Here is a 15,423-nt window from a genome sequence, read left to right as displayed (position 1 = left end):
GCTCCGTGCTGCTTCGCCCATGAACATCTCCATCAGTTCTGTTAAACCTCGTCCAGGACCTGCTCCGGGATGCTGCGGGAGATGGGATGCTCTTTGCCTGGTTTTTGGTGCCTGGAGTAAAGTTATTGGTACCCGTGCAGGTTGTGCATCTTTTCTTGAAGATCAGCACAGAGAAAGAAATGCCTTCAGGGTGCTGTTAGCTCGTGCTAGTGTAAAGCAAGAAAGCAAAGATAAAGGATGTCTCCTTTTTTCCTTCTTGACTGTTAAGGTGGTGAAGGTCATGGCCAAGATGTGAATACCTAAAAAAAAAAAAAAAAAAAAAAAAAAAACAAACCAAAAAAAAAAAACATCTCGGCTGATGAAGATGAAGCCCACCTTGGGTTTCAATGTGGTTGGATGCCAGACTGGCCAAAAAGTCAAGAAGAAAAAGGCCTGATCCCTTTGCTGCCTGCAAGCTGCCTTATCCAACTTGCACTTTTGCAAGCAGTCAGCTGGAAGGAAGCAAAACCTTGGACTTGGATTCAAAGCCAAAATCAGGTTCTGTCACCGCCAAGCTCAGAAATGTTTGGGGGGTCTTTGCTCCCATCATAGCACGGGAGTTCTCTTTGCAGCCTTCCCACCCTGCCAAGAAAGCAAACAAATAAACAGGCGAAGAAACAAAAAAAAAAAACCCAACCCCCCAAAACAACGGGGTTACTTGAAACCTCACGCAGGATGGCTGCATTTTTTTCCAGCTTCTTTGCAAGGGCCGGCATCCCGTCCGCAGTGGGAAATGGGTGGCATGCTCACCCACATGCAGGGGCCCCTTCAGCCTCTCCAGTTGCTTTTGGGGGTGCCCGCAGGGGTCCTGGGGTCTTGCTGGGGGCTGAGGCAGCTTTGCACCTGGCAGGAAGGGATTTGAGGAGGCGGCAGCAAAAGCTCGGCCAGCATGCCAAAATCCTCATTAATTGCATGAGCTTGGCAGTATATAAATATGAAACTTGGACAAAGACAGCTTTCTTTTTTTTGTCTGTTCCCCCCGTCGCCAAAGTACAATCAATTTCTCTAGAGTAAGTAAGAGCATCTATATATAGCCATGGGGAGATGCTGAAGTGTTGCAAAAGGCTCTGCTTGGGTGGCAGTGTGCACTCACCAGGCATGGAGGAAAACCTCCAGGAGCTGGGAATGTGGGGCTGAAGTCCCTTTTCTGTGTACACGGGCTCTGTGAAGGTGGCTGTGCATCCTCCAGCACCCAAGGTGATGCCTCTTCGCTCTGCTATAGGAAGATAAAGGAGCCCAACAGCTCCTGGTTTGAAGGAAGTTGAAGGGTACTTTTTGCTTTTTTTAGTTTCCAAAAAGGATTTTTATTTAAAATGGTTATCTATGAAAAGCAGGAGCCCATAAGAGGGTTAATGACTCGGTCACTGGTTCCCCGCGAGCCAGCAATAACCTGATAAATCGCTGAGTACACTCAGGCTCGCATCGCCCGAGTCCCAGCTCAGGCTATTTCCTGCGTGGTGGAGACCTCTGAGCAGGTCATTACTGCCTAATTACTGCCTAAACGCTCTCATTTGTCCTCCCGTTGTCAGCCCGGCCACGGCAGAGGTTCCTCCTGGCCTCCTGTGTTTCTCAGACCTAAAAAAAAAAAAATTAAAAATGGCGAAGAAAGATAGAAGCAAGGCTTTTTTCCCCCCCGTATTGCAAAGAAAACTCCTTCCACTCCAGCGTGTGCTGGCACCCGGCTTTTTCCTTTGTTACAAGCCGGGGATGAGCACGACGCATCTTGGGTGCTTGCAGCAGAGCTCGTCCCTTCTCCTTGCCTCTGCTGTTGCATTTGATGGCTTGGTCGTGAGCACCCATCGCTTGCTCCCGCAGCCAAAAGCACTGCCGCTTCAGCATCTTCCCCAGCCTCGTGCTGTTTGGGCAGAGCTTCAGGCTTCGGGTGGGTCCTGGAATTTTTTTTCTCTTTTCTTTTATTCCCTCCCCGCCCCAGTCCCTCTCTCCCTCTCTCCTCGCTGCTGTTTTTCTGCTTGCGGCCCTGGTTGTCGTCGCTCGGTGACAAGTTGATGAAAGCTGCTCCAAAAAGAGGGTGAGGAGACAGATTGGTGCGGAGAGGAGGAGGAGGAGGGAGGGGAGAAAGGACGAGGCGTCGAGATGCCACTTGGCTGCCGATGTTATTCGACTGCATCTCTTCCGTGCTTAAGCGCATGCTGTGACTAATTCCCTCCTCCATTTGTGGTGCCTTTTCCTATTTTTATATATATATGTTAAATTTTATACATCTTAAATTTATATATATATTTGTTAAATATATAATATGTACATCTCTCTCTCTCTCTATATATATATATGCGCAAGTGGCACCCATGTGATGTGGGGACAGGACAGACCTGGCTCTGGGCTGATCCCTTACTCATGGCAAAATGCAGCACAAGTGTAGCCAACAGGGCTGCTGCAGGTAAAATACCAGGAAAAATAGATTTATTTTTTTCCTGAAAATATTGTGGGTTTTCCTTCTTCCCCCCTCCCGGAGACAGTAAGAGCTTTGTAGGCCAAGTTAAAGCTTTTTTTTTTTTTTTTTTTTTTTAATTAATAACTAAGTTCTTAGTGTAAGCTCAGCCATGGAAAATGGTTTTTAGGATCCAACAGTTTTGGGGTTTCTAGCAGTGGGGCAAAACCTGCAGGGAACTGCAGTCGGGCCCACGGAATTATTCTCCTTATGCTTTCCTTGGAAGTGGCTTGGTGCGATGCTTTTGCAAAGGATTGGATTTCTCTCGGCACGGGAGCGGGAGGCAGATGAAGCAGAGAAATGCAGCTTATCGTACTTTTTTTTTTTTTTCCCCCCCTTTCTTCTTACCTTGCACTTCCTCCAAGCTGTCGTTGGCAGCAGCCTCCTCCCCAAAGGCAGCGACACCTGTCTCCAGGATTATTTTTACAATCTCTTTTTGGCAGCGGCGTCTCCTCCCGCACAAAAGCCTTTCCTATAAATAACTCCCGGCTGCGCTCACTCCCCCTCCCTCTGCGTCACTTCATCTTGCCTTCATCTATCCCTGGGCTGCAGGGACGAGTTGTTTCAAGAGCCCAGAGCAGGACTTCGTCTTATCCACCGCCCTCGTGAGCGCTTGGAATGGGCTGCATCCGAGGCTTGCGTGGGATACCCTGTAACTGGTTCACATGAGGAACACACCGCCTTGATTATCTCCCCCAACCCCGTTATTACATTACTACTAAATCAGTGTAGATGCATTCCCTCTCTTTGCATCCTCTCTGATGCTCCAAAGGCCGGGCAGCTCCACCCTTAAGCTTTCCCCCCATCCAGGAATTGCCAAGTCCTGCAATTCTGACCTCAAAAAGGACAAAGCCGAGCTTTTCCTGAAGGAGGACGCGCGTTTGGCGCTTTTCAGCCGTTTCTGTCCATCTCAAAGCCTGGCTCGAGTAAGTGAGAGGGGAAAAAGCTGCATCACCCCCTGCACGTGCATTGTGAAAGTGACCCCTTGCCCCACGGGAATATTTTGGATTTCCGGAAAAAAATACTGGAAAGCAAAGTTTCAAGAAACAAAAATTGCCCCAGTGGAAGCATGTTGGGTTTTGACCCATCAGGATAACTGAAATGAGCTTGGACTGGGCAAGCACATAGGATAAATCCGGATTCAGGCCCTGGAAACATTGCACTGGTTACCCACACCTCCACCCCGTGCTGCCAAAAATCGAGGGCAGAAAAAAGGCAAATGCCCTGGGGAGGGGCACGAAACCTCCCATGGGTTGCAACCGTGGTTTTTATTTGGGATTTTTGATGAGATTTGCTGGGAAGGTGGGGGGGCACAGTCGGTAATGAAATGCTGCTCACGCACCCTAATGAAGTGCCAAAAGACTCGGTGCAGGGCTCACGGCAAATTAGATGTGGATTATTGGAGCAATGAGAATTGAACGACCCGAGATGTTATCAGAGGGGCCGAGTAGGCGTCTCCTTGCCTTACAGCACCCAGCAGCCTGAGTTTAATTACCTGCAGTGGAGCAAAAGGTGCAACCCCCCCCCATCCCAGAAGTTGCACTTTTGGGTTGCACGATGCCTAAGTGCGTATCGCGCATGTTTGCGAGCACGCAGCGCTGCTTTGTTGCATTTGCACACGCTTCAACCTTTCCCCTTCCAGTACGTCAAGGTGCTAGTCGCATCCTGCTTGCTACAGGGCTTGCCCCCTTTCTCCTTTGCAGCCTCCCCCCAAATGCCTGTGAGCTCTGCCCCTGGAGGGCAAGTCGGAGCTTGGTGTCCCCTTCGCTGTAATGCAGGCTCAGGGCTCATTAGAACGCCAGCCCCGTCAGCAGAGAACAAGCAGATTTAATTAAACGTAACCTTCCCTTCAGCAAGAAAATAAACCATGTTCTCCTCATAGAACAATTAGTATTTACAGCCCCCCCTTACGGTGCTTCCTCCCCCCCCCACCTTTTTAATACTCTCCTTTATTATCCCTGGCTGGGAACAGGCATCGTTTCATTTCCATAAATTAGCATGGGGAATCGGGGGTGGAGGAAGAGCAAGAAATATAAAGGAAAGAGCAGGGGGAAAACGGATGGGCTGAGGAAACTCTGGGGACAAGTGATGCTATCAGCCCTCTCCCAGGATGGCGATTTGGGGGGTTTCTCCCCTTTAAGCGACGGCTGGAGCAAAGCTGGGAAAATGCTATTTTTAAGTAATGAACTCGATAGTGAGGAAGAAACAACGCCTCTCGCCGGCTGGAGGAGGGAGCTGGCAGGAGGAGGTGGGAAACGAGGATTTTTTTTTTTTTTAAAGTTCACCCAGTCCCTGGTGTTTTGCAGGAGATAAAAGCTTTCGGCGGCCTGGGCAGGGAGCCAAAATCCGTGTTTATCTGCACACAGATATAAAATTCGATCTGCGCAACAGCCGCTAATTCCTCTTTGTTTGTGGGGACGACCCGGCAGCGTCTCCGCGCCAAGGAAATGTCAGCTCGCTGAAACGCCGGCAGGCACCGCGAGGAAAACCCCTTCGGCAACGCCACCTCCAAGGTCGAGCTTCAGGGAGGGCGTGAGCCCAAACTTGCTGCTTCAGAGGTGTTTTGTGGCCAGGCTGTCTTGTCTTGGGGGTTTTGGTGAATCCCCGTCACACGAGCGTCACCCGGGCAGAGGGGGATGCTGAGCATCGAGGGCCACGATGGTCCCATCTGTCAGATGTGCATCTGGGTGGTGCGAGTGCAACAAGCCAGGTTTATCCTCGTTGGAGGTGTGTTGAGTACGAGTGACTTATGTCCTCATTCGGACATGTGGAAGCAGGTGGGCGAGGCTGGCTCCCAAAGCTGCTCTGCCCTGACCTTAAAAAAATCCTCTTTAATGTCATTGCAAAGTTGACCTGCTTTGCCGGAAGATTTCACGGCTAATTGCTGTTAACAGATTAGTTTCAAGATCTGGGATCTTGCATTTTATTCTCAGTTTCCAAAGCAGCTATGCTGTCATTGCAGGATGTGCAGGATTCGTCCCCATGGATTCACCAAGCTCCTTGTTCCCCAACTTTTGGGTCTCAGGCTGGAGCTGGTGCATCAGTGCTGGGGCTCCTCTGGAAGGATGCTGTTGCATCGCCTTCGCGTGATGCCCCCATGTAAAATATTTGCAACCACAAAACATTCATGACTTCTGCTTTTGAGATATCCTTCCAGATATCTGAGCTGGATGTGGCATTGTGGGCTGCTGCTTTCTTGGGTAGTCTTCCTCCCGATGGTGGTTTCCAGGGGTTAAGAGCTGGGGCTTGGCGCTCAGGGAGCGGTGGGGTGATGCTGTCTCTGTCCCTCAAGCCTGCCTGTTGCCACCAGCTGCCTGTAGCCGAAGCATCTTTGCATATCTGATGGCTCCATGCAAAGGCGTCACGGACTGCAGTGCACCTCTGGACGAGGACAGGCTGTATCCAAGTCCCATATAACCCCGCTGAGATGTCCACGCTACCGACTGGTGAAACAACCTGATGAAAAGCTCCCAGACGAGCAGCTCAGAGGCTTTTCTGTCGCTGCGTTAGTTGTTCGCTTCCACTTAAAAAAACACTCAACGGGCGGAAAGTGCTATCAGCACCGTATCTGTTTACTCCCTCATCCCAAGCCGTCAATCAGCTGTCCTGATTGTGTAGGTGTGATTGACGGGTGCGTGGAGGTGACATCACGGCTGCTCACAACATCTGGGGAATAATGAGTGACTTGCGGTGATTGATGCCGGTGCCGGAGAAGGCGCACGGTCACGGCCAAACCCCTGCTCCCAGCAGCATCCCTGGAAGCGAATTCAGTCTGTGAGGTTTCCAGTGGTCCCTTGCTTGTTCCAGTTACGGTTTATGTGTTTTGGCCTGTTTTGAAGACAGGCGGGATGTGTAAAACAGCTGAAACCTGTAACTGGATTTCAGTAGTTATTACAGGAGCACCAGGATTCAATCTGCTCTAACCCGAATGTGAGAAATTCCCAGAAAGCCAATTTAATTGACACGTCTGAATGAGCTTTTAGTTAAAATTGCTTGTAAATGTCATTTTCTTATTTTAAATGACCTCAGCTGTAGACAGCTAACCTGATACTAGCTTTCTGTTGCCCGGCCAGAGCCTTTCCTATAGATATTTCCATACGGTGATTACCGAAGTCGGCTTCCCCCATCACTTGCAGTCCCACAGTGAAGGGAGTGGAGGGATGTCCTTTGGGAATAAAGGATGCAGACACAGAAATCCTTTTAGGGGGGGCTTTTCTGGTCTTCCTCTCCCACTGAGCCATTTTGGGGGGGGGCAGGGGGCAGGGGGCAGGCTCTGAAGCATTTTTCCAGCTTCCCTTTGCTGAATTTCTCTCCTACCCTAGGAGATTTCAATTTGGGCCACGTATGCCTGGTTAGGTTTTTTTGCACCACCCCCAGAAAACCTGAGCCTGGAAGCCCTTAAATACCTTTTGTGTTTTTTTATTTTATTTTTCATCTCTCCAACTGGTGCAATCTCTCAGCATCCCATCCAATGTGTTATCTTTTGACAAGATGTCCCCGGTGACGCCTGGCACTTGTATATGATTGCCCTCGAGGGGACAAGGCTCAGCACAAGCCCCTCTGCTTGCAGATGGAGCCATCTCCCTCTCCTAACCCTCACTAAAGGTGTAGGGCTTTGCATCCACAACTGACTTTTAAACAGGCAATCTGAAGGTGAAAGCAACCGCCCCTAGCCCCACAAGTGTGTCTGTGGGGGTGTTTATAGCAAATTTTCTTTTTTTTTTTTTTTTTTTTTTTTAATCTGAATATGAGCCTGCTTTTCCCTGTGGAAACCCAGTCCTCGGGGGCAGTGGCAGAGAGAGAATGAGATTTTTAGAGAGAACCCCCCCAGCTCTGCCCATGGTCCCTGGGGGCACGCGCTGCTCCAGCACAGGGAAGAACACCCACGGGGGAAGAAAAGGGAAAAAACATCATAAAATGAGGGGTGAGAGCTGAAAGGCTGTAAAATGCTCATTTTTATTTTTATTTATTTATTGGCATGCTGCTGTGCTCAGCATCCCCAAAAATGCCTCATTTTCCCCCCATTTTGCAGGACACCAGCTGGCTTCTCCTGTTGCTGAACTTGCCCTCTTTTTTTTTTTTTTTTTTTATTTTTTTCCATCTATATATATTTATATACACACACCCCCATCTCTCTGTGTGTGCCTGCAATTTCCCCAGCCCTCTCTCTTTTATTTTTTTTAAAGTGAGTTGATTTTTTCGCTTGATAATCCTTTGAATGTCGCCTCTCTTCCCCACACAAATCCCCGCAGCTGTTAGGACTTCAAATCCTTCATCCATCGAGGCAAGGAGCGAGGAGGGCAGTGGAGGGGGAGTGAAAAGGTTCGCCTGGCACGCACAAAAGCGGCAGAAGCTGGAAAAAGGCCCCGGTGATGCGGTCGACGCATAAAATGGGGAAAATTTCTGGCACTCGTCATATCATTAATCTGTCTAAAGTGGCTTTGATCTCTTCTGCTTTAATTAACTTATAATTATAATGTGATTATATATATATTTTTTTTTCTGCACAAAGCGGGGATGCCGAGGGATGGGTTCCTTCTGCCCAGCGCTGGCCCCACAGCACCCACATGGTGGCATGGGGACAGGTGGCCCTTTCCTCAATGGATTTTGAGTAGCCACTGGGGACTCCTGCTCCTAAGCACCTTCCAGAAGGCTGTTTGTCAAGGAAACACTCGTGGTGGGTTGAGTTTTGGGGTCACAGCTGGCGTGAACAGCGGTTGTACCTGGGAGCTGTTGAGCTCGGCGTGATTTTTGGCACGTTGCAATTTTGCTGCGAAAATGGGATTTCGTGAATTGGTCAAATTGCTAAAATGAAAAGGAGGGAAATTGGGGTGAAGCAAATGGAGCTGCCTGAGCATCCCCGAAAACCCTGCACCAAGCGTAGCCCTTTACGAGAGGAACCCCAGGAGGATGGGGACCAGTTCATGTGCATCAGTAGCCAGACGGAGTTTTTGAACCTTATTTTGGGATCTATTTCTGAGTTCCTGCTTTCAGTCTCTGCATCCTCTGATTGCTTTAGGAGCCCAAAGGCAGGTATTTGGCTTTTGCCAGATGAGACACCTCTGCCGTGTGAATTGGTTCCTGTTAGGAAGAACGAATGGGGACTCCAGGGCTGAGGATGAAAACAGAAAAATAAAAGCATCCTTTTTGCAGATGTCAGTGCATTAGCTGTGGGAATGGGACGGGTGGGACAGTGATGGGTAGTAGGGTTTCATCATCACGTTGGATGTTATCCCTTCAGAGAATATATATTCCCCAAAAACTGCTATCAAGCAGCTGCTTTACATCAGTGTCTGCGTCCGTTAAGGGAAAGGGAGTGCACAGAGATTTTCTTTTTAGCTCGTGCGTTTTTCCTGTTTTTTTTTCTTTTTCTTTTTTTTTTGTTTTTTCCCCACTCATTGGAAGGCTGTCGTTCAGGGGCTGGGTTTTGGTGCAATGGGGAATACAGAAGATAGAGCAAATTTGCACCTCAGTGCTGCCTGTGGAGGTGCAGAGCTGCTTTCTCCTGTTTTTTCCCTCGTTGCCTTTCCTTGTCTGACTGACCTGGTGGGTATTAGAGCAGGAACGGGAGAGGGGAGGCATATGGAGCTGCGTCACCTTCTTACAAAATACAGGGTCACTTAAGCAGCACCTGCTAAATGCAGAGCCCAAATTAAGGTTGGGTTGGGTCTCACTCATCTTCCATAAGATCCATGCCTGCTTTCAGCCCCTAGCATGCCCTTGACACGCTGCTTTCTGCTCCTTTTCTCATTGCCACCGATGCGCAAGCGGTTTCTGCATCCAAATTGCAAATTAGCATAGGTGGTCGAACGAGCGGGTATCGATCTGCTTTGTGCACCTGGAACTTGCTGTGCCTGGAACAGCCCGTGGAGGAGGCAAAGGTGGGCAGGAGAAATAGGGGGCTTAGCAGATAATGCCCTCAGTGGGCTGTGGCTCACCCTGGCCAGCTCTGCGCGAGGAAAGCCAAATGCATCCCTCCAGAAACCTCTCTGCGTGACCAAGGGCTCAGGGCAAGGCCATTCCCTCAGCATCCCTTGCTGCTTGCAAACTCCTGAAGTCGAGAGTCTATCAATGCTGTCTATTCAAAGTGTAACCTCATGGCTGGGGCATCTATCACATCACATAATCCCCATCCTCGTGTGTTAGAAAAATAAATCGTAACTCCTGTGTTTCTCCAGCTGTCCTCCTCCCTGCAATGAGCACGTGGGCCTGCCGGATGCGCTCAAAGCTGGCAGCAATAGTGAGAGGCTGTGATTTGGTTGGGGAGGGAGAGAAAAAGTGACGTTTACTTGAATTCAAGCTATTCTCAGTGCTGAAAGCATCTTGCCCTCAAATCCATGGGCTGTTACGCTCGCCAGAGTCCAGATCGACCCGTGCCGTCTGACCACGACGGGATGGTCCGTTTGTCTGTCTGCACTGTGGCCCCAGCACAGGAGGAGAGGTGGAAGCAGCGTGTGCATGTCTGCGCAGCCCAGAGAGTCAATTAAAATGAAATGCCGATTGATTTTTGCAATCAGCATTTCAGGAGGACTCCTGTGTTCACTTGACTGAGATAATCAGCAGTGTCAGAAACCTGGAACTGCGCAGCCGGGGGGGGGAAACAGCGCAAAGCTGTTGTGCGTCCCATCGCTTGCATGGAGTTGTCTGAGCAGGGTAATGTGGCCAAGCTGCACCTTGGCATCTCCCGTGGCTGCATTTGATGATATTACGTCTTTTGGAGCATGGATAATTCAGCCATTCCCCTCTGTTGCAGTGCGGTGATGTGTGGGCCCCAAACGCCATCTTGTCTCTCCATACAGAAGCCCAGCATGTTAAAGCTTTGAGGAGCTTGGGGTTGTCCCAGCTGTTTGGGAGACACCGACACCAGCACCAGGGTGGCCATGGGTCCGGGTTGAGCTGCTCTGGCTGGGGAATGCTGGTGGCGAGGGGGAGCGCGGGGCTGTGCACCGGAGCGCCGCTGCGCCGCCCATTTCCGTGACCATGACCTCTCGCTAGAAGATGCTTGTGGAGAAAGTTGCAATGAAGAGCTCATTCGCACCTGCCAGGCAGGGCAACAGGCACCTGCCGGCAGGCAAAATGCTGTATCTCACCCCGAAATGGTGTTTATTGGTGGCAGACAGCACTGGGACCACTGTCAGGTGCCATAGGTGAGACTGACAACCAAGGGACAGAGCTTGTTCTCATCTTCAGACCCAGCCCTGCTTTGTGCAGGCATTGCGCAAAGGTCCCACCTACAAACAGCAGCAACAAATGCACTGGGGTGCGTTGATACATTAGAGTTATAACGTTCAAAATCAAGGAGCTGGCTTCTGAAGATGTATTTTGGTCCCCAGGCAATTTTTGCTAAATCTGGCATTGGAGGCAGACTTGCATGGGGTTTTATTAAGGTGAATAGTGCAGAGGTTTGGTACATCCAGAGGGGTTCTTTCAAGCTGGCTGGAGACGCTTCAATTGAATTATAATCTATAAAAATCCAAATACTTTGCAAAAATGCTGCTGGTTTCACCAGGGTCCCATTTGGGAAGATGGGTCTAGAGAGAGCAGAAATACTTTGTTTCATCTTTTCTTTCAAAAATGAATCACTTTATTTATTTATTTCCCCTGCTTTGAAGCATTTGGTTTTCAATTTGGGTTTGAAATGTATAAGAAGACATTTCAGAAAAGCCTAAACTGCAGCTTTTCAGACAACCCAGGCTGCTGCTCTTGGTGGAGTTTTTCTCCAGAGAGATGGAGAAATCCGTATTTTCTTTGAGGACAACAGTGAAATCCAATTTCTGCATTTGCGGGACACAGATTTCTGAACTTGGTGGTTATCTGCTTGGGATAGGTGCTGCTTGTTGGGCAAAAACCTGGATTTCTTGGTGCTGCATGCAGGAGATTACAGGCATCCCAAATGACTCATAGCTGAGCAGATCACTCTGAAGAAAAAGAAAACCAGCTCCTCAATTCCAGGCTCTTTCTTCCTTTTATATATATATAAGTTTATTTTGCATATTTTTGCATATTTTTGGTTCCTAGAAGCAGATGACAAATACCGAGTTGGTGACATTCCACCAGTGGCTGTAAATTCATTCTGCTTCTTGGCCATCAGGAAGACCTGGCTGGATTTCCACCAGCTGGAGCACTCACCCATTAAGCGGACCAAAACTGAGTGAATTTGCAATATTTTTACATAGAACGTATTGAAATGTGCAGGGTAGGGGACAGGGAGGGAAAATGGACGTTTTCTTTCATTGCCCAAAAGCATTGGTTCAAGTGCAATTTGGCCCTGATGTTGGCTGGGGGGGAGGTACAGTGCAATTAGCAAAACCAAAAATATGGCATTAAACAGGAATATTGGGCCGGGAGAGATGGAAGCTCCCAAGCACAACAGCAATTTTCATAAACTGGATAGAAGCCATCAGGGTACGTTAGGTCGAGAGGAAGGGGTTTTGTGGACTGAGAGCGGTGCTCGGCCCCAAAAATACGTCCGTAGCTCTGTTGTCCATGGGAAATCAAAGTTATTAACTAAGAGGAGTCCGTGGATATAGAGAATTGAGTTTATTAGGTGAAAGGACTCCTGTGGCTTTCAGCCCTGGTAATAGCCAAAATAACCTGAATATTCATTGCTTTGTAAGCAGCCGCAGGAGCGTGGGATGCTCCCATGCAGCAGAGGAGGTTGCCGCAGGCTTGTAGAAAAGCTTATTTTTAGGAAATCCACCCTGAATAGATGCGGAAAGCTGGCTGCGCGATGACAGCTGAGGTTTAGCCCCCAGGGAAAAGAAAAACAAAGTTACCGATGAGCATCGCCCATCCAGGAGATGGAGATGGGGAGCAAAATGCAGGGGATAAAGCAGCAGGTGCAAATAGGAACTCCTATTTTCATGGGAAATTGGGATGGAGAGGGGACGGCAGGGGATGTGCCCGTCCTGCTACCTCCTCCCCAGCCAAGCCTGCTTCCCTGCATGTGCCCAGCCCTCGTCGCCTTCTTATTCATCATTATTAAGTCCTGAAATTGGCCGAAGACAGGGAAAAAGGTGCCAATTAGAGGCTTTATTTCAGCTATCCGTCTTCCTTTCAGGCGCTCAGCTTACAGGAGCAGGACTCGCTGCAAATGAAGAAAGACTTAAACGTACCAGAATGACTTACAAAATGTTTAAATAAGATTTCCATCTGTCTTCCCTTTTTGACCGGGCGTTTTGGCGTGATGGGAAGAGGATGATTTACAGCCCACAGCTCCCTAATGGGCTTCGCTTCGCCTGGAGGCCGCAAGGAAGAGGAATGGGGGGGGAAGGCTGAAGGTTAACGGGCTGGGGATGTGAGCTGGCACTGCATCCCCCCCCCTCAAACCTTCCTCTGTGTGAGCAAATCCATCCCAAAATCTTTCTCTGAGGTTCATGGCCCTTTTTTGGTGCTGAGGCTGCTTGGGTGGGGATGCAGCACAGGACAAGGCTGGAAGCCAGCAAGAGGTTCTGCTTTGCTCTTTTCAAATTAGGAAGAACAAATCCACTCCAGGACCTTTTCCTGCATGCTGATGTTTAAAATTTTGGTTCCTTTTCCAGTATTAAGAAAAAGAGTGGGGGGAATAAAGCATGAAACTGTTAAAGCAGAAAAGCAGAGTGAAATGTAGTGACTGAACTGATCATTTTTTAAAAGCTTTCAGTATTCAGTATTTCATGAGGTTATGACATATACATATGTATTTCTCCCCTTATTCAGAACAGACCCATTTTGCAGTATCCTGCCAATCTTCTTTGCAGTTCTGTCCTCCTGGGGCAGAGCTGGGCATTAGGAAACAGAAATGAGCAGCATTTTGTGATGCTTTTAACCCAAAATGGGGGGGGGGGGGGGGGCGTGCTTACACCCCCTAACTCGTTTCTCTCCATTACCTCTAGGGTTATTCCTGACGGGTTTTTTTTTTCTCCCAATTGAATCTCAATTAAGAAGATTTGCTGGGGCTGACTTTATATGGGGCAATGCAGTAGTCTCTTGCTTAATGATTCAGCTTTAAAGGTGAGGTTTTATCCCCAAATTACCCCTTGGCAGCAGCTTTTCCTGCTGTTCTGTTGTGTAGCTTTTGGGCTGAGCATCTCCCGTCACCCTGACTGAAGTGTGGCACAAGGTGTTGTGGGGCTGTAGCAGCCTTTGTTTAGGCTATGGGGACCATAAAGATGTGTATTTACACCACGAGCGTGCTGCAGTCTCAGCTTTCATTAAAGCTGCCAGGGCTGCAGGTTGGTGGGGAAAAAAAAAGAAAAAAAAAGAAATAAATTCCATCTACTGGATGTAAACCCTGGAGTTGCATTTGGGATGGGGTGCCAAAATTAAAATGTTTTGTGCAGGCTCCAAGCCCCCTCACGTACTCTGTGACACCAGAAATAATATGCAAAGGCAGATATTGGGGGAGAAATTGAGAAATCTGCTGCATGGTGGATGGTTATGCAGACACCTGTGAGGTGTCGGGATGTGGGAGCAAAGCTTTTGTCACTGGAGTCCTTCCAGCTCCATCGCTCTTGCCCCAACTTGAATAAATCACAGCTCCCTCGGAGTCTCTGCTTTTCCATACTGAACCTGAGGCATGGGGAATTTGCTGAAAGATGTAATGTTTAAAGGCTGAAGGATTTCTGCTGCTCAAACAGCCCGCTGTGCTTCGAGAGCAGTGGAAGGAGAGGGCAGAGCAAATCCTCCGGCGACCGATTGCAGAGCCAAGATCATCAGTAACAGGAGCAAAAGGAGCCGGAATAAATCTCACTGGGAAATTAATGCAGCTTAGGAAGAGACAGGAAGGGTCGGGGGGGAGAAAAAGTCCATTTACTTCATTCGGCGTCTCACTGCGAAGCTCCCTAAGTGAATGAATCCGAAATAAATCTAAAGCGAGGGCTTGGGGAGGGAGAGCGTGGTGAATGCCATTCTGGTGTCCCAGATGAAGACAAAAGCTGTGGAACCATATCCAAGCGCCTGCCTGTGCACTGGCTTCATCTCACCTCTGATTTATGCCATCCCCTATGCACTTACCCCATCACACCTTCCCCTTCGTGAGGCCAAATTCAGCTTTCCTCCCCAAATTCCTCTGTGTGAGTGAGTGCAGGGGGTAGATTTGTGCAGTGCTGGCTTGCAGGGGGGTTGCTTTCCCCCTCTCTTCTTCTTATTTATAGGCAGCCCACGGGGGCTGAACGTCTTAATATTGGGGCTTATATAATGCCTTTCGTGCCAAAGTGCTCTGCGACGTGGGAGCGGCTTCACCCACCAGCAAAACGCAGCCGTGCAGGAGTGGGAAGCTCCTGGGCGAGTGCGGAGCATCGTCAGTTCAGGGGGGGGATTTGTGCTAATGAGACCATTTGGTGAGCCTAATGAGGCAGGGGTGGCTTTCTCCTGCATGGGGCAGCCTGTGGTGCTCGCCCACCTGGTGGAGCTGGGGAAAGGGGAAGGTTAACGGTGCCGATGTGGAAGAGTAGGAGGGAAGAGTTTTATCAGGAAACTCGGTTAGGCTTTTTTCTTTGCTTTACTTTTATAACACAACTCCTTCGCACCGGTGCAATGACAGGTCTTGCGTCATTGTGAATTTGAGACCATCAGAGGTAGGATCTTCTCCCTCCTGTGATTAACCTGAGCCCAGCTGAGCGCAAGCAATGCGAGGAGAGGCAGTTGGCTGATTTTGCACCCTTGCGAGCTGCGGTTTGGGCTCCCTAGATTTCGAGGAGCAACCTCACTCTCCTTACAACCTTTGGGGCATTGAGCCCTTGCTGGTGGTGCAGATGCAGAGGGGAACCAGGGTGCTGAGCCCCGATGCTCCCGTAGCAGGAATGGGGCTTTCTAAGCACGGAAAAATCCCATTAACTCTGCCCCTAGGGGGGCTGAATTCGTTACTGGGAGATGAGGGATTGATGGGCCTGGTCCTAAATGGAGCATTAATGCATTAACAGCACTTCTGCGGAAAAGCAGCGGAGCGGCGGCCA

This window comes from Cygnus olor, chromosome 21 (assembly GCF_009769625.2).
Source record: "Cygnus olor isolate bCygOlo1 chromosome 21, bCygOlo1.pri.v2, whole genome shotgun sequence".
NCBI lineage: Eukaryota > Metazoa > Chordata > Aves > Anseriformes > Anatidae > Cygnus > Cygnus olor.
Note: the sequence above shows the minus strand (reverse complement) of the source record.